Genomic DNA, 26,796 nt, shown 5'->3' with positions numbered 1-26,796 from the left:
ATGACTATGAGTTTAACCTTTTCACAAGAATGCTCCAAGAACCTAGGTTGTATCAAAGTAAGCACAGATGGCTTCAAGGCCCAACTTGACCCTTTCAAATATGATTTCTCTGTGAGACATAGAGCTATGTATAATGCGTCCAACAGTAGGAGAACATCTTTTGTTTTCCTTGTCTGCATTTTGGATCCAATTTCAAAGAAACACTTGCTTCATACATCTTCCTTCAGGATATCCTTTGACTATTGAAGGATAACATGGATCTTCCGAGAGAAAGACGGATTGTTCTACTCTTCTTCTGGTCTGGAATTTGTTGCCATTTTTGATCCAATGAAGTATTGTAACCCAGAAGACCAACGGATATACTACTATGTTGATTCTCAAGGCGTTTCCAAAAGTAAAGCGATGACATTATGGCTTGGCATCAATAGATTTTGATACTTGATCTTCCTTTTCTCTCCTTGGCTTTCTTCAATAAAATTAATTTACATCCTTTGAAAAAATTGTTCACTGTAATAATAATCTTTATCTCAATCTTCTATGCGGTGATAAGACTCAAATATAATAGGAGAAGATCAATTGGAAACCTAATTCCAACTAGCTCAAGCTACCAGCGACAACATCCTTCAAGAAATTCGATCTCTCCTACAAGTCTGATCAGCTGCAAGAAGTGGATAGTGACGCGTGGACGAGGTTGTCCTTACAATTATGAGATAATCCCCCAATAGGTTACATTGGTGCAGGCATCCAAAATGTAGCCCCTTGAATACGAGTGTGTCCTCCTAGATCTGAACAATAGATCTAGGCAACAATAAATTCGATGGAAGTCCTACCTTCAACAGTTAAACTTCGATGGCAATCTTACCCTCCTGAATCTTCATATCTCCACGGATTACTTCCTCCTGCACAAGTGGTTACTCCAATGGTGAATTGAATCTATGGCCCAAGGCCACTGCACACTTCGTCGTTCCGTTTTTTTCCTCCTGATATGTTGATTCTATGGCTCCCTCGCACCTGCCAGCCAGTGGGTCGACCCACTATATGACCAAAAGTTTTTGAATATGGCCTCACAACCTTGCCATGATAGGCAAGTGTATGGCCATTCACAATCTTGGCGTCTCAGACCTGTGTATCCCTCAATGACTGCATCCCTCAATGACTGCAATAGAGCTTGTTCAACCCCTTGATCACCAAAACATTAATTTCAATTTGAATAATGAGCGGATAAGGCAAATTTCACGAAGCATGACAACATTGGATTGTAAGAAAAACAAATCACACCTTGAACATGACAAATTTACTGCAATTAGCGTTTGCAATCACAAACAATCTCCCGTTATTCGGTGGAGACGAAAATAAGAAATGTTTCGTCTGTTCTCATCAGATTCGCAACAATATGGCCAGAATATCCTGGTAATCTTCCGCATCATCGTCACAGGGAGGTAGATTCAAATCTGGCAGCATTTTCTGCTATGTCGCTCCGGGCTTCTCCATTCCTTGTAAATATTGAGATCAAAACCCCTTTCCTATAAGGGTTTCACATCACACGCGAAATCTTTACCAGAATTAGCATCATTATCCACTACTATAGACAACAACGAATCACAGTCACTGTGCGAGGAGCCACATCGAACTCGAACTGATGTATAGGATCGCTAGGCTAATCCTGCACTTGAGAAGCCCTGCTTCGCCTATATTTCTTATGGATATCGTTTCCAGACCGCAATGCGTCGTTATCCCCTCTATCAATTTAATTCAGTTTTAGGATTTGATTTTGCCACTGAAATGACCATAGAATCCGATGTGGAGAGATGAACGACACTTGAAATTCCAACTCTCTGATGATGACCATGCTTAAGATCATTCATCATAGAAAATTGGTAATGATCTGGTCACTACCGCGGGCCTGGAAATCACTCTGGTGGCTCAGATCAATGTGCGGCCCCGTATAGCGTCAAACCTCTTTTCCCTTGTCTGATCTGTGGCTCTAAATGATCTTGGTTACAATGCTTCTGTTAACGTGTAGATTTAGACCAATTGTCGTCGAAAATATGGATATTAGACTCAACCTATTGCAAGGGAAGCGATTCTAGAGTCCATGCCTACAATCGACTCAATCCCTGCTAATCAGCCTAATATAAATTGTACAAATTAAACTCGGCCTTTCAGAGATAAACCCCAACAAAAATCATAATTCTATCAATAAAGCTGGCTGTCGATAATTTGGCCTCAGGGATAACAATTTTAGTCAATCGGGAAACCAAGGACGACCCCTATCACAACAGTGGACTCAGCCACTTTAATGTATCTCTGGAATATGCTTCAATAATTTGACACGTTCGGATGCAGATGTAACCTCTTTGACCTTGACCTTCAATGATAATGGAAGGCTTCGAACTTCAGCTTTTCTGAGAGAAATCAAACGACCTCCATAATTACATAAAAGTGGTCTCCAATAGAAATGTAGAGAGAAAGACATTCAAACCCAATAATATATACAAGGACATAATAAATCCTCTAAGTGGACATAGGAACATTTCAATAAGACCAACTAAGGTGATATTGAGTACCATTGAAGATGGGAAAAAAATGTCGACTAGGATGAAAGAAATCTCACCAAAGTTGCTACAAGAATTTTCAATCTTGCAAATAGAAATTTGATAGGTTGAAAAAAAATCCTAGCTTCGCAGGAGGCATAGCTCTGAAACCATTATAATATCCCAAAAATCAAAATTTTTAATAGATATGGTACACTCTAGGTGTTCTAATAGAATTCTTTCTATAAAAACACTGAACACAAAACATATATGAAAATGCAACCTCTTATTTATGTAAATAACTGAAAACAAAATTACATACCCACATGAGAGATACTAAATCCCATGCCTATGACATGTATGGTTTCTCATCAGTAGAGAAATTAAAGACACTGAAGCACAATCGTAGACCGTGGATGGATCCACCAGACAATTATGCCCATGGGGACCGTGGATGGATCCACCAGACAATTACTCCCATGGGGTTTTCGTCCATGGGATCAAAATACAACTGGCCTCGCCAAGTTCTCAACAAAACACAATAGGATGAAAAACTCCAGATGCCTAAGTGCCTAGCTCCTATTCCCTTTTATAGACTTGATGGACTCTCTAGAAAATTGATTTTATTGTTTTCCCTCGAAAGACGAAGGAAAATACCATGGGCAGATCCCATGGGAAAATACCATTGGTGGTTTTCGTCCATTTTGACCATATCAAGAAAAAGGAATATTACATAAGGCATAGCCCATTGGAAAATCTCTAATGGTTGGCCTGGTAGAGCCTCCAGCATGGTTAACCCCACAAGTAAAGGGAATTGAGATAGGACCAGTGATTGTACTAGCTAGAATCTGAGTATCCTTGTAAAGAGAAGAAGCAAAGGCATAGATGGGGACAAAGGCAAAGATAGTTAGGCTAAAGCAACTTTAGTAGCAGGTTAAGTTTAACCAACCATTTCTGTTGATTCATAACTAGTTTTGACATGAGCTACCTCCTTCAATTAGAAATAGCACCTAAAGCACCACCATCAACAACAAATTTAAATGTAGAGCTAACATATGAGTCACTAGCTGGGATGAAAGTAGATAAGAATCTAGATCGATACTACTAATTAGTGCTACAATGAGATGAATTGTGATTATGCTTACAACTGTCTTAAGCAAATCCAGACGCGGGACTAACCTACCTTCCAGTTATAGATCCTACAGAAGTAGATCAATGCCCATATCCATCTTCATAGTCAAAGGAATAGGCAATAGGGAAGAGAATTAATAACATGTATTGTGCCCGTGCATATTGAAGAAATGGAGGGGGGGAATAACAAGCATCCTAACACTCCAACAAAACACGAAATATTCCCAACAGGACCATTCTAGTTTATGGAGCTCCGACCTTTTGCTACAATGGCGAAGGACGTGCAGTTTACCTTATCCAAACTCACTAGGTTCACTGGTTTTCTCTTGAAGTTCGAATTACAAGTCGCTCTTGAGGCTTATCTCTTTTCATTTAACTGCCCCAGCCAAGCACTCCCTATCTTTCTTTCCTGGGAAAGGAAAACTAATAGAAGGGTTGTGGCACACTAGGAAATCTTCCTAGTTTGAGTTGTCCTACATGCATGTAGGAAGCTTACTGTCAACTTTGTCTTGCCCTACCAGGCCAAATTATTATGCAAGGAGGTGGACATGGTAATAGTACTTGCAACAACTAGACATATGGGTATATTGCTAGGACATGTTGCAACTATTGCTGAACTCAAACCTCGTCTTATGTCTGTTCATGAAGGAAGTGATGTGACTAAGTATTTCGTTAGCAGAGGATTCACATTTATTCACTCAAACACTTACATTGATATCATTGTGGTTGAAGTTGTTCCATTGAATACAATTACTGAACTCAAACCTCTTCTTATGTCTGTTCATGAAGGAAGTGATGTGACTAAGTATTTCATTAGCAGAGAATTCATATTTATTCATTCAAACACTTACATTGATATCATTGTGGTTGAAGTTGTTCCATTGAATAGGATTGATCATGAACTAGTCCAGAAAGGATTAGCTAAGTATATACCGAAGTTAAGCTCAACATCAACTGGCCTTAAGAAGGCAGAATCCCAAATTGGGGCTGAATTTCACAGTTCACTAAATGTAGTGTTTTCAGGATGAATCATGAATTCATGATTTAAATTTTGCTCATTTTGTTTGATAGTTGAATTGCACTATCATATGATGAACCACAACAATTATCAGAAGCTTTGGCTATTGTAGTGAGTCTGGTTAAGCTAATCAAATTAACCACAATATTTCACCAGAGAATCAAACTTCCCAATTCTAAAATTAACTTGCTTGTGATATTTCACTACAGAATTAAACTTCCCAATTCTAAAATTAACTTGCTTGTGAGAAGATTTTCTTGTGTTGAGTTTTCCACACAATGAAACCTGCGTACAAATCTAGTTAAGGCTTTAGTCAACTTCTCCATAGTCCAGTTTGATTATATGTTCATTATCAATCAATTCAAACGCTTGATATCGAATTATTATGTATTTTGTGACACAATTTGTAAAATCCCCTTCACATGGTGGGCACTTAGGCTTCTATTGATGTTACAATAAATAGGTGAAATTTAATCTCCATTTCTTTTGAATAGCACCAGATCTCTATCGGAATGGACAACAAGTATTATGTCAGCCCCAACCATCATAAATTGAATACCACCCATGTCCACAACGTCAAAGGCGTGCATATTGTATTCTCTATAAATCTGTGGAAGCTTCTTGGTCTTGCCTAACTCTCACAGGCGCAGAGAGTGGAAGCACGTAACCAGTGATGAATGCCCTTCTCGTTGAAGTTGGTTTTCATTGAAGATACTTGTATGTAACTTTGATGAAAATATCCCTAAATTCGTAGAAATTTTTGGTGGCGACCTTGAAGTTTGCACGCACAATTTATAATTAATCATAGCCCGAAGCATTCTCTACACATATTATCGTTCTTTACACATATTGTCTTTTATTATGCAGGAGTGCGGAGTTCCACGCAATGACTCATTGTACAAGGCTCTGCACTCCCACACAATGAATTACATGAGGAAGTGTATATACCTAAATACAATGAACAAAACTCCTACACAAGGACGTGTATATACCTAAATACAATGAACAAAACTCCTGCACAAGGAAGCCTATATACCAAAAAAACCATGGAAATACCCCCAACCAACAGACATGTGCAATGAAAATGGGAAAGAAGCACACGTGTGTATATTTCACAAACTTTATTTTGGTATCAAGTTGATTTGATGTGAAATAATCCTCACGGGAGGCATATTTTAAGTTCAATAATAATTGTTTTACATATAGTAAATAAAATAATAAAACGAAAAGTGAATTCTTAAATTATTCGCTAATAAAATAGATGTGGCTTTCATGTTCTCTACTCTATGTGGTGTCGTTAACATATATTGGTGAAACCATGAAAATTTTCTTGGTGTCGTTAACATATATTGGTGAAACCATGAAAATTTTCTTGGTGCAACTATGAAAATTTCTTTCACGTCATTAACTCCACTAATCTCTTTCATTCCATTACACAAAAATCAAAATGTGTGAATTATATTGCTTTGCGACTCCCATAAACTTCACATTTAAATGTATTGACAAAGTCTTAACATATTTAAATTTCATTTTTATTTAAATGTATTGAAAAAACATTAATGGCATAAGATCTCATTCTCGTATGAAGGCGGAGGAAATTCATTGTGCAGAGTGATTGTTCATGCGGAGGCGGAGGAAACTCATTATGCGGAGAGAACTAACACTAACCTGAAAGCTTCATCACTTAATTATGAGATAAATCCAAGAAATCGGTGGAGCTATAGCTACTTCACATAATCTTTAATCAATTAAATAACTATAATGGTTAAAGAAAGAACTAAGCTCCCAAACTATAATAAAATAACCTAACCAAATAGTTAGGATTATTCCTGAATCACTTTTACATAGACTTGATCTAGAACACTAGGACTCGCCTAAAATCCTAGCAACAAAATCCATTTCATCTTTGGGGTAAGCCTCGAGGGGAAAACTTTGCCGACCATTTGAGAATGGATCGGTGAGACAAAAAACCTCCTAGAATGGAGATCGTCACTAGAAATGTAGCTTTACCTAGGTCGTTACATACATGACACAAGTCTGCTGAGATTATTTACATTATACACATGCAGAATGGGTTTACATAACATATTTGAAGTCAGGATGATGTAGCAAAAACGATGGTTCTCTTAAAACTCAAATGGATCTTTAAACCCACAATCACCCCTTTTCTTTATCGGAACCCAACTCCTTTGATTCCAATGATTTTTCCGCTTTCCGGATCCAAAAGACCCTTCAACTATTAAAACTGCGCTTTAATCCTTCTCGGGACCCAAAACCTTTGAAAAAAAAACTTAAAGAATGTTTTTCTGCCTTTATAAGTAAATATATGAATTATCAATGCAAATTCGGATCTGACCAATTGGACAGTCAGGATCCAATCGCAGTATCAGTGATTGGTCAACCACAAGGCTTCTTATATCGGCGATTCCCTTTGATCCGATGTGATATCGCTATCGCTATCGGCGATTTACAATGGCTGCCTAATACTTTATGAACTCCACTCCTGAAACGCCAATGCGATATGTCGACGATCGCATATCGCCAAGGGTCGGGGACAGGACTTGTCATGCACCGAATGGTTTGAGCGATGTGATATATATTTGAACTACCGGACTCGATAACATTCAACAACCAATTACATAAACTTTCAAATCTGCCCTTTCGAATCCGCTAAGTGTTTTAGTGTGATTTCCTGTGTAAATGGGATTTCCGCTTACGGACCCAAACTACACCAAATCTACCTTAAACATGGGGATTTCCACTATGAACTATGAAAACACAAGTCCAACATCAAAGTATTTAAACACAGAGAAAGGAAATCAACGTTCCAAGCCTCCACAAGCTGTTCAATAAATCTTACACGCAACATTGTTTTATTACAAATAAAACAATATAGAGTCTTGGCCTGAGGCCATTTTACACAGTGAAAAGACCTCTACATCACAAATGCATTCCAAACTCACTCTATGCTCTCACTCCACTCAGAAATCCTCTCCCTCTCGCTTATTACATTTTCTCCTTTTACCACTCGAATAATTCCTCTAACAATATCTAACATCAATCTTCTATTCTCAAGAGATCTAACAACAAATCCTCTATTTCTTAGCTCTCCTTCACACCTATGCTAACAACTCTATCTCTAAATCTAAAATAAGATAGTCTCTAACTTATTACAATAATGAATTATAACAAATTGCTTGAGAGATCCAACCCTCTCAGTGAAAACCAGTTTTGACCCAAAAATCAAAGAATTTCAACCTGTTTAGCCACAACAAGTGAACAAGTTTTCGCATTGCTAGCTAATCCTGATGCTCCAGCATCAGATTCCTGGGGAAGAAAAGCCTTGTTCTTCAGGCTGTCAGGACTTACTCCATATTTCTGTAGTTCTGCTGTTGTCAACCAACTGGAATCTTCCACTTGCTGCTCCTTCCACTTGACTAGATACTGGAAATATGTCTATCCTCTAGTTTTCTTGGATATTCTTTGATCCAAGATAGCTTCAACTTCTTTCTTGACTGCTTTTGGTACATGTTCCTCCCAGTTCACGGTTTGAACTTCATCACCTGTCTCTTCTTTCTACAACTTTGTTTCTGCCTCTCTGAATGGATATAAGTCTGCAATATTAGAAATGGGAGATATGTCAATCCCTTCTGGTAGCTCAATCTCATATGCATTGGTTGAAAATTTCCTTTTAATTTTACAAGGTCCTATCTTCTTCATTTTCAACTTGTTATAAATTTTAGTAGGAAATATCTCTTTCCTCAAATATGCCATTACTAAATCTCCTACTTGGAACTCCTTTTCTCTTCTTTTCAGATATGCTCTCTGCTTGCATTTGTTGGTATTCTCCTGCAACTTACCTTTGACTTCTTCTTGTAATATCTACATCTGTTCGGAAAAATCTTCAGCACTTGCACTCGTGGCTTTATGTTTTCCCAAATATCTAAGCTTATACACTCCTCTCAGATGCATTCCAAAGACAATCTGAAATGGACTCATTCCAGTGCTTCAGTTTTGTGTATCATTGTAAGCAAATTCAGCTTGAGCTAATGCCAAATCCCACTGTTTGGGATTCTGATATACTAATCTGCTTAGTATATTCCCCAAGCTCCTGTTCACTACTTTAGTTTGTTCATGTGTCTGAGGATGGTATGCTGAACAAAAACTGAAGTTAGTTCCCAGTTTCTTCCAAAGTGTCCTCCAGAAATGCCCGACAAATTTGGTATCTCATTTTGATACAATACTTACAGGTAAACCATGCAATCTTACAATCTCTGAAAAGAATAAATTAGCTATGTGGGTTGCATCACTAGTTTTCATACAACAAATAAAATGTGCCATTTTGGAAAACCTATCTATTACAACATAAATAGAATTGTTTCCTCTATGAGTTTTTGGTAAACCCAAAACAAATTCCATACTAACTGCATCCCACGGTCGATCTGGTATGGGCAATGGCGAATACAATCGTGTATTCTGACTCCTTCCTTTGGCATACTGACATACCCTGCATTTATCAACAAAATTTTTTACATCAGTTTGCATTTTAGGCCAGTAATAAAAAGAATTCACCTGATCGAAAGTTTTATCTTGTCCAAAATTACCAGATAACCCTCCACTATTCTTTTCCTTGATTATGTTCTCCCTCATGGAGCATTTGGGAATATATAACTTGTTGCTTTTAAATAATAGGCCTCCTTGAATGAGGTAGTCCATCCATTGACTTTTGTTATGGCTCACTGGATTTTGAATTGTTGTGTAGATGTCTCTAAAATCCTCACCATCCTTGTACATTTCTATCATTTCCTCGAAACCTACAACACCCACTTTAAACTCTTGCAAAATAAAACTTACCCTGCTCAATGCATCTACTACTTTATAAGACTTACCACTCTTATGCTTTATTACAAAAGTGAAACTTTGCAGAAATTCTACCCATTTGGCATGCTTTTGATTTAGCTTCCACTGGTTATTAATAAACTATAAAGCATGATTCTCTGAATATAAGATGAATTCTTTAGGCAACAAGTAATGCCTCCACTTTTTCAATGCCTGCACAATAGCATAAAACTCCTTGTAATAAGAAGAATATTTCTTCTTTGCATCATTCAGTTTCTCACTGAAATATTCTATTGGCCTTAGCTCCTGACTCAGTACCACACCAACTGCTACTCCACTTGCATTTGTTTCTACTTGAAAGACTTTCTCAAAATTAGGCAATGCTAGGATTAACTCTTCTGTTATCTTCTTTTTCAGCAAATTAAAGTTTATGTCTGCTGCATCTATCCATCGAAATGGCTGATTGACCTCCTTGATTGTCTCAAGGATTGGTGCACAAACTTGACTAAACCCTCTTATAGACCTTTTGTAAAAACTAGCAAATCCATGGAAGATTCTTACCTCAAATACGCTTATGGGAGTAGGCTAGTTCCGGATTGCTTGTACCTTCTCCGGATCCATCTTCAAGCCCTCTTTGGAAACTACAAATCCCAAGTACACCAGCTCCTCTTTCATGAAACTACACTTCTTCAAATTGATTAGTAGTTTCTCCTTCTGTAGAGTTCTCAGGACCAACTTAAGATGTTCTAAATGCTCCTCTTTACTTTTGCTAAAAATTAGAATATCATCAAGGTAAACAATGACAAATTTACCTACATACTCCTTCAAGACCTCATTCATTAGTCTCATGAACGTGCTGGGTGCATTAGTGAGCCCAAAAGGCATCACTAACCACTCATACAGTCCACTATTTGTTTTGAAGGCAGTTTTCCATTCATCGCCTTCTCGAATCCTTATCTGATGATACCTGCTCTTCAAATCTATCTTAGTAAAGTATCTGGATCCACTTAAACAGTCCATTAAATCATCCATTCTAGGCAAAGGAAATATGTACCTGATTTTTATCTTGTTGATAGCTCTGGAATCTGTGCACATGCGCCATTCTCCTCCCTTCTTTGGACTAAGTACTATTGGCACAACACATGGGCTCAGACTCTCTCTTATCAGCCCCTTGTCCATCAGTTCTTGTACTTGCCTTGCAACCTCTGCGTTTTCCTGAGGGGTTAGTCTATATGTAGCTTTATTGGGTAGACTTGCCCCTGGTATTAAGTCAATATGGTGGCTAACACTTCTAACCGGTGGTAATACATTCGGTAATTCATCCACAATGATATCCATAAAATTATCTAACACAACTTTAATTTCTTCAGGAAAATCATTTAAATTCGTGGACGTTAAGATTACCTTGGGCCTCCCTACAATAGCGAAGTGCAACTCCTCGCTTTTGTTGACCTCCTGTAGCAATTCTTTACCACTTATCAACATGATACTATTTTCAGGCAATCCTTTATCAACATCATTCTTCAATGGCAATAACGTGTGTTTATTTCCATCCTTCTCTATGGTATCGGTGTTCCTTATCCTGTCATGAGTCTCTTTCCGGTAAAATTGCCATGGTCTTCCCAATAGTATATGACATACATCCATGGGTATTATGTCACATAGGATTACATCTTTGTATGTACCGATCTGCATTTCAACATTACATTGCTTTGTCACAATGACTTGGTGGCCCTTCTGTAACCAAGACACTCTATAGGGTGCAGGATGTACCATCCTTGCTAACCCAAGCTTATCCACCATCTCTGTGGACACAAGATTATTAGTACTCCCACTGTTAATTATGACCTTACAGCACTTACCCTTTGATTTACATGTGGTTATGAACAAGTTCTTCCTTTTCACAGGTTCTCCAGCCTCCTTTTATGCTCTAAGCAAAGTTCCTCTAAATAGTAGTCATTCACCTTCTTCAGGGGGTTCTTCTTTCTCCTCAAGTCGAGGTGGTTCTAGCTTTGCCTCATCCACATTTGCACCCCTATGGCTTGCTGATTTGTTCTGAGGACATTCCAATGACATGTGTCCCCATTCTCCACAAGTATAACACCTAACATCTCTTCCTTGCCCTCTTCCTCTGGGTGTGAATATTCCTCTACTAGATTCACCCCTTTGTGATGATCTGCCACTTGAGCTTCTTGTTTCATGTTGATGTCGTGTTCCTCTAGATCTTGCAGCTTCTCTACCTCTCACTGAGCTCTTTCCTCTGTTCCTTTGACTCTGTTTCCTCAATATTTTCTCCTCTGCCTTTAGACTTGCTTGATAGGCATCCTCAATAGTTTTCAAACCTAACACACTAATCTCATCTTGTATCTCATACCTTAACCCATTTATATATCTAGCTATCTTTTCCTCATCATCTTTTACATGCCCTGCTCTAATATTTAATCTATAGAATTCTTCTATATACTCCTTAACAGACATTCCTTTCTGTTTCAAAATTTTCACTCATTTAAAAAGATTCAAATGATAGTCTTTAGGCAAAAACTTGGCTTTCAGTTTACTTACCATTTTATCCCATTGCTTGATCTTAGATTTTCCTTTCCTCATTCTTGATGTCTGTACCTCGTCCCACCAGATGGCTACATGACCCTTCAATCTGGTGACTGCAAACTTCACCATATTATTCTCCTCAATCTCTTCATAGTCAAAGTACTGATCTATGGATTTGATCCAATATATAAGCTCCTCTACATTCAGAATCCCTTCATACATAGGGATCTCCATCTTGGGTTTGCTTCCTACTTTTGCCAGCATCTTGGGGACTTTGGCAATTTCATTGTCTTCTTCTAGTTCTCCCACGTCTGCAGCAAATTCTTTTGAAGAACTCTCAGCTCCATCATCAGGCACTCTTCTTTGGGTTGTCTCCATTGTCTCCATTCATGCGCGCAAACTCTGCACTGCTTCTAACAGAATTGCATTTGGTTCTGGTCTTCCTCGACCAATTGCTCTTCTCGGTGGCATCTTCATTGCAAACACCTCTTTCTTCTGCTCTGATACCAAAAATTGATGTAGCAGAAACGATGGTTTTCTTAAAACCCAAGTGGATCTTTAAACCCACAATCACCCCTCTTCTCTATCGGAACCCAACTTCTTTGATTCCATTGATTTTTCCCCTTTCGGGATACAAAATACCCTTCAACAATTAAAACTGTGCTTTAATCCTTCTCAGGACCAAAAACCTTTCAAAAAAAAACTTAAAGAATGCTTTTCCACCTTTATAAGCAAATATATCAATTATCAATGCATATCTAGATCTGACTGATTGGATAGTTAGGATTCAATCGCAGTATCGGCGACCGGTCAACCACAAGGCTTCTTATATCGGCGATTCCATTTGATCCGATGCGATATCGCTATCACTATCACCGATTTACAATGGCCACCTAATACTTTATGAACTCCACTCCTGAAACGCCAATGCAATATGTTGGCGATCACATATCACCAAGGTTTGGGGACAGGACTTGTCACCAACTGAATGGTTTGAGAGATGCGATATATATTTGAACTAGTGGACCTAATAACATTCAACAACCAATTACATAAACTTTCAGATCCGCCCTTTCGAATCCGCTAAGTGTTTTAGTGTGATTTCCTGTGTAAATGGGATTTCCTCTTACAAACCCAAACTACACCAAATCTGCCTTAAACTAGGGATTTCCACTATGAACTATGAAAACACAGGTCCATCATCAAAGTATTTAAACACAAAGAAAGGAAATCAATGTTTCAAGCCTCCACAGGTTGTTCAATACATCTTGCACGCAACACTATTTTATTACAAATAAAACAATACAGAGTCTTGGCCTGAGGCGAGTTTACACAGGGAAAAGACCTTTACCTCACAAATTCATTCCAAACTCACTCTAAGCTCCCGGTCCACTCAGCAATCCTCTCTCCCTCACGCTTATTACATTTACTCCTTTTATCACTTGAATAATTCCTATAACAATATCTAACAACAATCCTCTATTCTCAAGAGATCTAACAACAAATCCTCTATTTATTAGCTCTCCTTCATACCTATGCTGACAACTCTATCTCTAAATCTGAAATAAGATATTCTTTAACTTATTACAATAATGAATTAGAACAAATTGCTTGAGAGATCCAATCCTCTCAGTAAAAACTGCTTTTGACCCAACAGTCAATGAATTTCAACCTATTTAGCCACAACATGTGAACACATTTTCACATTGCTGGCTAATCCCAATGCTTCTGCATCATAGGCTAATGATGATAAGTTGTATGACACGAACACATTGATCAGGCGCTATCCCTTTTGTGAAAAAGGGGGTGTACTGCTATGGGTCTTTGACACGTAGTGGTCAACATCTGGCTCTAATTGGGGACACGTTGCTGCACTGGAGGAATGTGAGAATACAAAATCTACATCCACACAACACACAAGATAACATAAGTAGCATCCATCCAAAAATCATGATATAACATTAAGCATAGGAAAGATATAAGCTCTTCATTTATTAACTATCCTAATAACATGAAAAACATCTACCTATAGAAATAAAATGGTGTAGGATTAGGAATACAATACAAAGGATGCCCCATGGCATCAGATGCGTTCAATGTAGTGCATGTTGAGCATTTTCTTTCTTTGAGGCAAATCTGTTAGTTGTTTCTCAAATGTGCCACGTCCGATCCTCCATACGATAGGACTTTTCCTATCTGAAATTCAAGTTGTTTGTGGCCATCAGATGGATCAAACCGCTTTCTCATTCTCTTTCTCTTGTGCTTTTCCTTTGTGGCAAGATGTGATGTTGATGATGAGGTGTTCAGCCCACAACTTGCTTCTTAATCTGAAAAATGCTCATATGGAAAAATTGGAATGTTCAAGACTTCTGTGACTTGCACTTCTTTATGAACCTCATTTGTTATGACTGGTGGATCAACCATGTAAGCATCAACCTAATTCTTAGCAATTTCTATTTTATTTGGTCACCTTCAATTAACCACTTTTCAATGAAACAAATGACCTCCTCTTAATAAGATGGAGCTTGCTATAGTAGATAGGAAGGCTTATGATTTGTTGACGTTTCCTTGTTTCTTTCATCCTCTAACTAATGTTTATATTTATGTACCTGTACCTTTTCCATTGTTATCACATCCATTTGGTTAGAGTGTTCAACCTTCATAGGATTGACTACCTTGCTATGGTTTTCCTCCATGGTCAATAACCTATTCTGAAGATATATCTGACCAACTTCCATGTCCTTTATGATTTTATCATTGTTTGATTTCATGCCCTTGAAGAAGTTTTACATATAATTTGTCTCTTTCATATGATTTACTTCCATGGTAGCTAACTAATTATTATAATCGAATGTCATGATGGTCATTTCTTCATCTATATTTGACAATCTGTTCAGAATCGAACTTATTTCTTCTTGATAACTTTCTTTCATGGAAACCACTTGATTTGAATGAGTGAATTCCATGATCATCATCTTTTCCTCTAGGGATAATAAATTGCTTTGCATAAAATTAATTTCCATAGCATGATCAATTGTTAATATTGCATGATTAAGTTCCATATATTTAATAATTTGAGCCAGATTAACTTCTGCATTCTTGATTACTTGAGCCTAAATTAACTGTATTTCTTTAACCATTTGAATTAACTCCTTGAAATTAGTTTCAGATTCTATAGTTTCCTTTATTTCAGCTTTCGCTTTGACCTCTTATTTATCTCAATATCTATATTCAAAGGTATCAATGATTGATTGCAGAGAATCAAAAGTGTTATCAAGGAACTTAACAAACCAATCTAAATCATCCCAAGATAAAGTGAGAACGAAAATCTTCATCTTCACATCTTCATATTTAGAATATGGGTAACGCTTTCTTATACATAGGCTGACATTCTGAAGGTGAGTTTTGATAGTAAAATAATTATTACCTTCAAAAGGAGGAAATTCATCGATGGATCCACCCAAAACATAAGAATAACTATGTGGAGCTCCCTGAATATTAGTAAAATCACAACGATAAAAAAAGTCAAAAATCCATGATGACTTGTTTAACAGGAAAAAGATGGGCCAAATGGATATTCGAGGGAGATATCCTTGCTTAAAAAAACCACAACATCTACAAGAAGGGAGTTTCTAGCAAAAATTCTTGTAAGAAATGGAAGAAGTGGAGTCGCGAGTTAAACATGAATCTATCACAAAGTTTCCAAAGGCGAAACTGAAAAGTTAGTGGATGGAGGTAGATTTATATACAGGGAGGGATTCTCATCTGGGATTAAATGAATAAGTAAGTGGAGTCGCCACCCAAACAGGAAACCAACTGGAATGTCCAAGTACAAAAACTTAAGATGAAAGGATTAGAGGAGAGAGATGACGAGAGTTACGATGGTGAGAAATGAAGAGACAAAATGACGCCAAAAAAATGAGATGAAATGTTGTAAATCCAAATTCCAATAAATTGGTCCTTGGTGGTAATGGCAAGAAGTATTGGATTTTCCGTCTCGAATGAGAGATGAGAAATGAGAAGAATGATGAGGAAACGTCATTGAAACACCTAGAATAAAATGTCCCTGGAAACGAAACCAAAAAATGTTGTCGCAAAATGTGTCTAGGCACCGCGACAATGCTCAGAGAAAGGTTTGTCACTCTAATCCTTACTCACTCTGTTTAGACTCTCTTGCAGACAAGTCAAGGGGGGTAGTCCCTAGGGTTAATGAATGAGGATAGCCTATGAAACATAGGCTCTATAAGACTTAAAGGTGGACAAATTGATGAATTTAGAATGAGTCTTGGTTAACCAAGATTGATAGATCTATCAGTTAAAACAAATAAGACACAACCACAACATAGAAATGATTTTAGACTAGTGCCTTTATATTCAATTAACCATAGACTAAATAAAAACAAGTTATCCAAAGAAATTTATAAATGTGTCAAAGCGATGATCATGAATAATTAAATGTCAACGCCCAAAATTTTATCATGCAATATTTTCTAGGAATTGAATCCCATGAAGAATGATGAGGCTTAAGTACTAAGCATTGATTCTAGATTTGAAAAAAAAAATATTCAATAACCTAGATCTAAATTTTTTTATCTTTCTCCTATAGTCAATATGATTTTTAAAACACTAATCGCACTTGACAATACATAAATCACTACCACAAAAATTAAAATTTTACACTTAACAGCAAAGGCACCAGGGAACTTTAAATTAGAATTTAATTATTCTTTAAGCAATTAATTCAATGTGGTAAATAAAGAAATTAAATTTTAATGTGACAAAAGTAAAACAAATCAAAAGGCTTAAGAAATTGAAATTTTAATGGGCCATAGGCCACATTAAAAATTTTAATGTGAAAGCACAAGTCTTCTTTTGATTTAATTATTTTAGGAACTTCAAAGTCACATAAATGAGATTTTTTAATTTTTTAATTTTTAATGCTTTTTAAATATTTTTGAATGATTTTTTTTAAAATCAAAATAAGAACAAAAAAAAATCAAAACCAAAACACAAATCAAGATCTTAATTTAAAAGAAAAAGTGTAAAGAAAAAAGAATAAAACAAATCAAAAAAAGTAAAACAAATACATTGATTTAATCCAAAGCTAAAATCCTAAGCTAAGATACATACAAAATCAAATAAAACATAAATCAGATGTCTTTATGTTGTGTGTAGGTTTAGAAGGGCTCGACGGTGAAAGCAGCATTTGGAGCCGCGGATGGGTAGCGAACAAGGAGCATTGAGAGATGGAAGGTTGTGGATGGAGGGAGGGCATGCATTTTTGGCAAACACTGAAGAATGGACAACATTTTTGCAGGGGCTGAAGGCTGCAACAGAAAAGAAAAATGCATTCTTGGATAACAAAAATGGAAGGGTTGCTTTGGCAGTCGGTTTTCGAGTAGTGTTTTGCACGCAATGAATGGGAATTGGGTGAACTACGAGAAGAGGGATGGCAACAATGGAGCTATGATGGGTTTTATAGGTAACACTTTGGATGTTGATTTGCAAGTTCAACAGAAGGAGAATGCCAGCCAATTAGAGAATAAAGAGTTCTCTTTAAAAAATTCGAAATTTTCTGCAGCAAAAAAAAAAAAAACAGGAAGTAGTTCAAAAAACTCAGTAAACATATAAATGGTAGCCAGAAAACCCTTTAAAACATTTCCAGATATTCTGATTAAAATGTCGAATCCTTTTTCTTCAGATTTATCCCTAAAATCCTTATGAAAATTTTGAGATTTAAGAATTTTTAAACCCTTGGACTGCAAAATTTTTGAATAATGTCTCTGGAAAATTATTTTGATAAACCCTAGAGATCCAAATCTTACCCTGCAGGGCCTAGATCTGGACTCTACATAAATTTTTTCCTCTAATCTGTAGCTGCATGACAAAAATAAAACACACAACGATATATACAATGATAAAATCTAAAACCCGGAAAAACTCATGTTAGAAAAATAATTATAAAATTTACAAACTAAAGACTCTAAGTAGATCGATCTACCATTATGCTACAAAGAAATTGTAGATTTTTTTTAAATTTAAATGAGGTTCTAACTCGAAACCCTTCATGTATCACCAATAAAAAAATATTATGATAAGACTAGAGCTAAATTAGTTGCACTCTTCAGGAAACATAGATCGGGAGTTGGCTGGTCCAACTAAAAACTTCCTCTAATGCCCCAGGATCTAAAAAAAAAGATTTCTCTACAAAACTCAATCCAACCATAAAAATAGAGCGAGAAAATAATAATAAAATTTAGACAAATAAAGATACCTACTATTACATTCAAAATTTAGATTATTATTCAAACCCCGGCGACTGAGCAAAATACTTGTACTCAAATCACTCTTCAGAAGCTATCATCAATGGCTTTAGAAAAAATTATGCATGAAAATAACACATCTTATAGTATTCCCACGAAGAGTAACACTGGTGGAATTTAACCACAAAGTCTTTCTTTATTATCCATAAAAAAGATTACACTAGAGCTTTTTGCTAAGCACACGACTCAAAGGTCGAATAATCAACTCACAAATGAATTGTTATTTAAAGATAAATCTTCCAATGACTAGTTTGAGTGATCCTTGTCAAAGAAATCTCAACCGTTGATGAAGATTAAAATTTCTTTTAATCTCATTTGTAGAAATATTTAATTCTTGAGGAAATTCAAATTTTTCAATTAAATGCATTTTAATTAACTGAAAAGTAATTTTTTTGAGTTAATTTCCCCAAAAACTTGACTTTGACTTAACCCACAGGGATTAAAGGTTTAAAATTGAGCAAAAGAATTAATTTACCTTAGTCCCAGGACCTTTTAAAATTTAATTTCTTAGGACCCATGATCTTTTTGCCTTTGGAGAATTTAAATTCACCTAGGACCTAAAATTAATTAATTTTTTGGCTTAAGATTTTAATTAATTTTGGGCTAGAAAATTCAATTAATTAGCCTATGAGGGGATAAATTATTTTTCCAACCCACAAGGCACTTAACATCATGATTTTCGTATTTTTTACATCATAAGGGGGAAAACCCATTTGTAATAGACCCTCACAGACTACCCATTTTTGTGACACATATAATCTAGCAGACCAAATAATTTGTAATAAAATAACTTAACCAAATATTTAGGATTATTCCCAAATCACTTTTACATACACTCAATCTAGAACGCTAGGACTCACCTAAAATCATAGCGACAAAATCCATTCCATCTTTGGGGTAAGACAGGAGGGGAAAACTCTGCCGACCATCCAAGAATGGATCGATGAGACGAAAAACATCCTAGAATGGAGATCATCACTAGAAAGGTAGGTTTACCTAGGTCATTACATACATGACATGGGACTGTTGAGATTATTTACATTATACACATGTAGAATGAGTTTATATAACATATAGGAAGTTAGGTTGATGATGATAGTTATACGGCATGAACATATTGATAAGGCACTATCCCTTTTGTGAAAAGGGGGTTTATTGCTATGGGTCGTTAACATGTACTAGTCAATATTTTAAATTTGTGTGGTATTGATTTCTTTATTGTCAAGTATGATTAATGTTTTAAACATCATAGTGAATAAATAAGAAATATAAATTCTTCTAATATCTGGGATTTAATTGCTATAAACACTTTCATGATAAAGTTTTGGAGGTTGAGATTTAGTTATTCATGATTGTCACTTTTCCACATTTATAAATTTCTTTGGATAACTTCTTTTTGTTTAGTCTATGGTTAATTGAATATAAAGGCACTAATCTAGAATCATTTTTATCTTGTGGTTGTGTCTAATTTTAATCTATCCATCTCAATTGACCGAGATTTGTTCTAAATTCATCAAGTTGTCCATCTTTAAGTTTCCTAGAGCCTGTGTTTCACAGACTATTCTTATTCATTCACCTTAGGCACTACTGCAGTTGACTTGTCTAAGAGAGAGCCTAAACGGAGTGAATAAGGATTAGAGTGGCAACCCTTACTCTTAGCATTCTCGCGGTGCCTAGACACTTTGTGCAACAACACCTAGCACATCCACTTCCAAACTCTGCTCACATTTCATAGAATTTCATATTGCTAGACCAATGCTACATTAGTTTCATTAGTTTACAATTTTTGAAATATGAAAAACTCAAACTAGAAGTAATATAAGCTTATGGCCTCTCCTCCTCAGGAAGAGGCCAAATAAGACCATAAAAAAAATTAGAATATGGTTGGTGAAGGACATAGTAAAGCTACAAGGTAAAAAGTCACTAAATGCTAACACAAAGTAATGCCATCGAACCATTTTCGGTTACTATAGTCCCGTCACCTGGTAGTAGGGACTAATAAGATGATAGCCTTGCCAACCTTGTACACTACATAAATTACAATCCAAAACATCAATACAATGATTTCTCAATCAATTACAATGCAACCCATGACCCATCATCCTTACGTGGAAGTTCATTAGGAGAGCTCGTCCATAGAATTGACTTCTGCGTAAATAGGAATCACCATAAATCAAATTTTCATTGTGTGGAAGTTTATTATGCAGAAGTATTTATACACGAATGATGAAAGAAGATTTTTGGGGTAAACTAATTTCCCCTTTCATTTAGAAAATTCAATCCTGAGGCTTGTGGGTTATGGACCACAAACCTATTGGAAGAATTTAAATAGTGCTTTGGCCTTAAAACCGAGACCATACACTTTATTGGATTTTCCTTAGAAAACCCAGGACCATTCATTCTTTGGAATACATGGATTACATAGGAAATACATGGGAAACCCGCAGACAGACCATAAGGTTGGACTTAAAAAATTATAAATATGCAACTATAATATCTTCGGGTCCACACCTTCCAGCCTTTCTACAACACTGATCCAATCTCTGAAACGTTGATACCTCCAATCTCCGATCGGTGCTATATCACCTATCAGCGATATCGCATAATAGCATATCAGCACATCAGAATTCCTCTGTCCACTAGCCCTTGACCTTCCCGAAATGCGATCAACGATCATATCTAGACCATTGATCTGGCACTTGATCTGATAGTTGCGGTTAAATTGCATATCACAATCACTTTGGATCTCCGATCACCGATCAAACAATCCTTCGTTATTGATGTACACTCAGTGGATCCAACGGTCCACAATAATTTTGGGTGGACAAGTAGCACGGAGAATACCTACTCAAAAAGCGGTTTTCTCTCTCTCCTCGGCGTGCTATGTGTTGCTTGGCTAATGGAATTCGGCGGTCATGCAATATTACCGCTTACCACCTTTGCCTTGCCCAATATACCACTTTTCCATATAAATCTGTCAATGTGATATCAATTCCTATGTATCTGCGATATGATCTTGTCCGTTGATCATATCGATCTAATGGTTCCTATGCATTCTTGTTTGTTTTCTCCTTAATTTAATCTAGCCTGTCTTTGATGGATTTTTGCGTTAAAACACAGTTCTACCACCAAACTCTGTCTATACACGACATCAAAATTAACTTGATATCTTTGGTTTATGATTGGATCGCCATCGATGCTTACAGTCATCGATAATAGATCAAACCCCACAATATGGAAACATTTAGCCTATCTATGAAATACACACGACTATCTATATAATAACACAAAGGTGCACAATTCAATGCTGAACACACTATTTCATTATACACAGTATGATTACAATCTAAGGCATTTTGGCTTTAGAACAAGCTCCCTCTCGACTACACTGTATCTATATCTGTTACACAATTTCTATTATTTGTTCTATGTTTTCCTCACCCTCTATTGAACATGCAGGCTCATAATATATATAGAGATATATTGGATCGGATCACTGAAAGGATTCGATCAAATCCTCTCCATGAATCACTCAACAACTCCCTAATCTTTCTACATGCATACATATGTGGCAAATTACATTTAATTAAGTCTTTGAGAGACTTAATCCATTCCATCAGATTAGCTATATTTTAACAGAAATTTCCCTGGTTTGTTCTGATGGTCCACGTCGTCCTCCTTGCTCCACTTTGGATTGCTTCTTTAATTAAGAGTGATAGATGCTCTTGCATCAACAAAGTACTTCCGCACAAAGATCTATGCACAATGAATTTCTACACAATCAAAATTTGATTAGTGGTGGTCCCTACTTATGAAGAAGTCCATTATGTGGAGGTACTATCCCAATGAAGTTCCATGCAAGATCCTCTCCATAATGAATAATTTAAAACTAAATCAAACCTCTTTATCGAAATATTGTTAGGATTTGGGGATGGAATCTTTTTTATATTTAATTAAATATTTAGTAGATCATAGTGAAAAATAACATTTGACATAGCTCCTTTGTTGCAGAGAAGAGTTTCCATACACATGAAAAATATAGAGCATATACATTGAATGTATATCATTGTGACCAAAATTTGGTTTCCAAACTGTTATAGGGTTTCGAACCTTGAGGACTCTGACAGAGAAGAGCCCACATGGTACATTATCTCCACACTCCACTCACTTTAATGTAAGGTGTGGAATGCATTCTTCCATCCAATTCTAACTTTTCCACTATTTAGTTGTATCAATACAACTAGTTATGATCTCCCACTTTAACATTTAGGAAATTTTTCAGTTAATAAAATTTTTCAAGAAGCTCTTTACTAATAAATTTAACATTAAAATTACTATCATCTAGAAAGTCTAAGGCACTAAAAAAAGCAATGATATCCAAATACATTTCATATTCATACACCATACCACCATACATGCCATTACAAAAGACTAAAAAGATAGCCAATCCCACATAACATCTAGAATCCGCACTAATCAATAATCTATAGAAATAATCGACAATAAACATAACAACGAGACCCCACATCAATCCAAACAATGGGAAATAAACTATTGTGGAGACTCTCACAACAATCCCCAAACTAGTCTTGATAATTAAATCTTCGCAATATGCATAGATTATCTCCACACCTCCACACTGTATCCCTTGTATTAGCAATTTAAGTCTGTAAATGATTTCGATAGTCTTATGGGAGATATTTGTGTTTCTAATGATATCCGTATGTTTTGAGATTTTTTCCAAGCCATGAACTAATACGCTAGCCTTGGCAACGGTGATAGATTTTATCTTCATTTTGATATGGGCTAAAACATTCGTGTTGTTTTCTCCTATTACTCTCTTATGGATGAATCTCATATTCAAAAAATCCATAGTCCAAGTTAGTATATACTCCTCGAGGGATTTATACTAAGACTTAATTGAGAACTACCCGAGGGCATCGTTCTCTACTTCTAGTCTCAGTCTTGCTTATATAGGAGGTGTGATTTCCTCCATCTATATAGTGAGATATTTAGTAAGTGGGTGGAAAGGGGAGCTCGTTGTTCGACCTTACAAACTAACCAAATAGGGGGAAGGATTTGACCATCAATTTGAGTCAAAGTTTCAAAGTTCTTATCGATTAACAAGCATCTTTACTAGGGAAAATTTTAAGGATGGAAAATTATCTTGAAGTTTAAAAACATTGGCAAATCTCACTAATCCCTAATATGCAAACTATAAAATGTTTATTGATTTATTTGTGAAATTATTAAAATTTAAAATTATTTTATATATAGTCTCTGTATAATGTTGGCTAATTTTAAGGTGAAATAATTTTATATTGTAAAATTTGGGCGAATCATTTTTAGAAAAAATTGAAGTTGGCAAATATTTTTTTTTTAAAACATGGAAAATTAGCTCACCTGCGAATATTAGCCCCTAAAATTTTCCATGATATTTACTCTGTTAGCATTTATTTTTTTTCCCTCTTTTCACCTTGGCGAGTTCCAATACTTTTTTTTGAAACTCATTCATTCATACTCACCCACTTGCATAATAGAATCATGTTTCGTAAAAGGTTAAGGTGTAATATCCCAAAGATCAAAATTTTTAATAGATTTGGTACACTCTAGGTGTTCTAATAAAATTCTTGCAGTAAAAACACCAAACACAAAATAGATCTGAAAATGTAGCCTCGTATTTATCTAAATAATTGATAACAAAGTTACATGCCCACCCAAGACATACCAAATCTCGTGCTTGTGGCATGTATGGATTCCCATCAATAGAGAAATTAAATAAAATTAAGCACAATCGTTGACCCTGTATTGATCCACCAGACAATTGAGCCCGTGGGGTTTTTGTCCCTGGGATCAAACTAGAACTGGCCTCACCAAGTTCTCAAAAAAAACACAATAGGATGAAAAACTCCAAATGCCTAAGTGCCTAGCTCTTATTCACTTTTATAGGCTTGATGGACTCTCTAGAAAATTGATTTTATTGTTTTCCCTCGAAAGACAAAGGAAAATACCATGGGTAGATCCCATGGGAAAATCCCATTGGTGGTTTTCGTCCATTTTGACCATATCAAGAAAAGGGAATATTATAGAGCCTCCTTCCCAAAGATTGCCAGACCTCAAGCAATCCACATATATACATAGTAGAAGCATATGTATATTGATACTAGGGTCCCATACAAACTAGTGTGTTATCTCATACCCACATGCTAAATGATCTTGAATGAATCCGTTGACACCTAGATCCCAAAAAATCCTCTGGTCAATCCTTCCCCCAATGGATTCTCCTGGATCCAAATGCCACCTATGTGTTGGGACCTATGGGTTATGACACCATCTCAGCCCTCCATCATTGCTGGTGCTTAAGGGCCGAAGACACAATATTCTGTTGGCTAAAAGTATCTCATTCATAGAATTCCAACTCATAATCTCTCATCAATCCATCTCGTGGGAAGGATATAATGCATGAATGCTTGCACATGGAATATGCTTACCATGTTGTTGTTGCATGATACTCAACTCATGCTGCTCCACCTTATCACCCCACATGATCCATTTGTAGAAATTTTCCCTGTTATCCCTAATGTATAAAGATGGGTTGGTAGTGCTGCAAGCATTATCGATGTACTCTTGTAGAGGGATATTTTGGAAAAACCAATTGTACTCCTCTTGTTGCCTTGTGAGGGACTTTAGTCATTCCTCAACACTAGCAAACTTGGCCATTGATTCGGCGCATACCCATATGAGCTCCTCAATTTTTCTATTCCCCTGTAAGACAATGTCTTGGAATGTCCAAACTCTCTTCTTCAACATCATAAGATCTGGCTTGAAGTGCATGATCTTTTCTCGAAATTCCTCTACTGCCAATTCTGATGCCCTACTAAAATATTTTGTAAATTTCTGCACTGAATGCTCAACTATCATAGCTCTAGCTTGAATCGTTGAACGACTCTCCAAAAATGGATCATCCTGCATACTATATTTTTCATGTTGCTTCATATGATAATGCTCATTATATTGGCGTACCATCATTAGCTCCTCATTTAAGTCTCCTTGAATGTCTTTTTCCTGGACTTCTTGACCTGTGGGGACAATTTGTTGTCCACCCTCTTTGGTTATCAAACATGGATGCACCGGTGGAATCTTATTTACACTTGGTTGCTCATATTCTTCATGGATGTCCTCCTAGAGATAAGAGTCTACCATATTGTTAGGAATAATTACCTCCTTCCTTTCCCCATGTACTTTGTCAAGCACATTGATCATCATTGCATTTCCCTACAAGCCTCTCTTAATAACTTCGTAACTTTTCTCACCATATGTACTTGACTGCTTGGATCCTTCAGATGAATCATCATGGTTTAAAGTAATTTCCTCTCGTTTTGTCCTTATTGACTCCTCCCTATCACATGCACATGAGTGGTTAAGTGCCCAAGATTCCTTGCTTACAAAGCATAGGCTTTTCCTTCTTAGTTCATTCTTGTTGTCCCCACAAATGTTTGTTAGGTCCTCCTTGGTCAAATTCCTTTTAAGTAGTTTGATGTTATGTTTGACCAACCCCTCAACTAGTTGACGGATAATAGGTGATACAATTGTCTCCTTCCTCCAAATGGCCAACAAATTGGACCTCAATTATTTGCAGATAGCCTTATCTTCTCCTAAGATTAGGGACATGATCATTTGCATGTTTGTTTTGACAAATTTTGGATGAGATGTTCTAATTTTGGTGCAAAAGTATTGGATAATACGAAGGATTAAGTTGTTAGGTCCCTATAATACTAGTGATTCCCCCATTAATATTGTAGTTGTATCCCTTATTAATATTGTTGTGCCCCTATTGTCCCCATATTGTTATTACTGTGCCCCATAGAATCCCTCTATTGTTATTTTTGTGCCTTTATATTATTATTGTTAGGTCGGCTTGGTTATATTGTCACTCCTTAGACTCCTATATATAGAAAGGAGGTGTTGTCATTTGTATCATCAAAGAATTTTTCATTTGTGTAATGTAAAGGAGGTTGCCCCCTCGAAGAGGCTGAATTCTAAGGCCTTCAACTATCTTTTCTATCTTTTTGTGAGCCTGTTTCATAACATTTGGTATCAGAGCTTTGGATTCCTGCTCCAAATAGGTCATCATGGCATTTTTGCTATAACTTTTTTCTGCGACATTTCATAAGCAAAACAAAAAACCCATTTGAGACGAAATCATGCTAAACCTCGGGTCCGAATTTCAAATATTTTCGCACTATATTTGTAGAGATATTATCTGAGGAATTTGGCCCTTTTGTAAACTCCTGAATTACATTCCAAACAGGTGACCCTGGGAAAATCATCATAACTTTTGTTTCGAGCATCAGATTGAAATTTCGTAAGAAGTTACAAAAAGAGGATGGACTGTAGTTTCATG

The 26,796-nt window shown here is 36.3% G+C and overlaps 1 pseudogene; it reads left to right on the top strand.

The window, feature by feature from the left end:
• The first annotated feature begins 4,213 nt into the window (after positions 1 to 4,213).
• LOC149257754 (ATP synthase subunit delta', mitochondrial pseudogene) lies at positions 4,214 to 4,693 on the top strand (annotated as a pseudogene).
• Positions 4,694 to 26,796: the final 22,103 nt, after the last annotated feature.

This window comes from Pinus tabuliformis, chromosome 6 (genome assembly GCF_031772625.1).
Source record: "Pinus tabuliformis cultivar Carrire ecotype Pingquan chromosome 6, CPIR1, whole genome shotgun sequence".
In the NCBI taxonomy this organism is placed as follows: domain Eukaryota; kingdom Viridiplantae; phylum Streptophyta; class Pinopsida; order Pinales; family Pinaceae; genus Pinus; species Pinus tabuliformis.
Note: the sequence above shows the minus strand (reverse complement) of the source record. Positions and strands in the feature narration are given on the sequence as shown.